Raw genomic sequence first — 2,157 nt, forward strand, 5'->3', positions numbered from 1 at the left:
GAGTTTTTTGTATTGCGCTCTCCTTTTTTTACGATCTTGGTTTTTCGGAAAACGAAATTCAGTTTGTTTTGTGATAGTGAGAAGCTTTTTGTATTAGGATTACATTTGACATTAACACTTACTGTTATAGATTACTCACTTTAATGAGTATGCTACGTTCTATAAAGTAGGCCTACTATAAATTGAGGGGGCAAAAATCACTTTTAGCAGAGGATGGTTTCGATCCATCGACCTCTGGGTTATGGGCCCAGCACGCTTCCGCTGCGCCACTCTGCTACGGCGAAAGCATGGTCAGTTAAAGATAATATGGCTGGTCTGTATGTATCGCGCCCCCACTGGTCCACAATCTTTTGACAGCTCTTTGCATTGGGTAGTCTAGTCTCATTGTCACGCTCTCATCATTGGAGCATCAAGCCATTTCGCTATACGCCGACTCACAACATGAACTGATTAAGTTCATTTCTAACCTTAATTTAATTTCAAACCTTAAAAGTCATCAGACCTACACAATGTGCATTTCAATGTAGTGAATAGTAGACTATAGACCAGGGGACATTTTGCACAGACTAATAATATACAGTATGACTAGTGCTATGCCCTATGGTGACTTAATTGATGCTATGGCCAAAACGTAAGTCATTTGAGTGAAATGATATGTGTTTAGTTTTATGCCAGTCTGATTCATAGCCCCCCATGAGGCCAGCCTGGTAGGAGTTGCTGATTCCTGCTGTCTGTCTGTCTGTCTGTCTGTCTGTCCTGTCTGTCTGTCTGTCTGTCTGTCTGTCTGTCTGAACCAAATAGCCTTGCTAGACATCCTGTCAGACTCAGGTCTGAACAAATCGGGTGCACTTAGTTGGATGTAGCCTACATAAGGTGGATTTTCTATTTATACATTCTGTCTAAACGACTAAGGCCTAAACTTGTAGAATGGTGACGACTGGCTGAGTAACCTTAAGTAGTTACATGGTCCTCTAAACCTATAGAGCTTCAACTACTGTATTTACACAGTATGTGTGAGAAGTGCTTAAACAAGGCTTATATTTGTGTTTATTTAAAGCGCTAAAAATGCACTGGTCAGACGAGTGGCGCTGAAACGAGACGTTACCGTCTCCCAAGTGGATAAAACGTCCAGATAAAAAGCTAGACCATTTAGATGAGGATTGGAGTTATCTTGCTTCCCATGTTTCCTCCTCCACCAAATTCAATCTCAGCATCTCTGCTCCCATGGTCTGGTCTCTAAATCAATGTCTCTCTCTGGACATTTAGGCTCTATATGATTGGGCTGTTATTCAAATCGTAAAACTGTCAAACTGCTGAACTTTAATAACAGTGTGGTGAGACATAACACTACGCTACATCCAGTGGGTGCTTGGGTCCTTAGGTTTTGACCTGTGAACATTCTCTGATCTAGAGGCTGCCTTAAGGAATGCATTCCAGGGACACAGACAGAAAAGGCCCCCATTATATTAGGCTTGATCTGGATTACAGGTGATCCAAGAGATCACACACACACACACACACACACACACACACACACACACACACACACACACACACACACACACACACACACACACACACACACACACACACCATCCATGGCTAATAGCACAACTGTACAGAACTGTTTCTATTACATGAACATAATCCTCATACCCAGCTCCTTTCCGCATTTGCCCGTTCTAGGGTGGACCATTCTGGGGTTAAGTGGTGGGGTGGCACAGGCCCCTGGCTGGCTTGGTTGTAGTCATTTGCTCATCAAAAAGGGTGAGAAGGAGAGTTGTGCATGCTAGTTGTGAGTCGTGCCCTTGTGCATGCTACCAGCTTTGGGACACAATGGCCCTACTGTTGTGTAATCTTTTATTACTGGATACCTAATCATTTCCCCCCTACACACTGTGCAGTTGTATGATTATGAGATAATTATTGTGTGAAATAGTGAACTAGAGCCAATTCTCTTCCCATCTATTTTGCAGGGCATTGTTTGCATATGATGGCATCACAAACAACCTCAAGCTGTCGGATTCTGGGGGTAAGCATGAATGACCGAAAACCTATAATCTGCCCTCTTATGACCACTAGGAAATCAACACAAGTCATATCTCTCGGACTTGAACTGCGCACATAGGCCTGCATGAGCTCATGCATTTGATTTAT

General features: G+C 43.0%; 1 non-coding gene across 1 annotated transcript; it reads right to left on the reverse strand.

Annotated features, from left to right (window-relative positions):
• Positions 1-204: 204 nt before the first annotated feature.
• Positions 205-276, reverse strand: trnam-cau. Its single transcript has one exon. It is a non-coding gene; the product is annotated as a tRNA-Met (tRNA).
• Positions 277-2,157: the final 1,881 nt, after the last annotated feature.

Source organism: Salvelinus namaycush, chromosome 26 (assembly GCF_016432855.1).
Source record: "Salvelinus namaycush isolate Seneca chromosome 26, SaNama_1.0, whole genome shotgun sequence".
Taxonomy (NCBI): domain Eukaryota; kingdom Metazoa; phylum Chordata; class Actinopteri; order Salmoniformes; family Salmonidae; genus Salvelinus; species Salvelinus namaycush.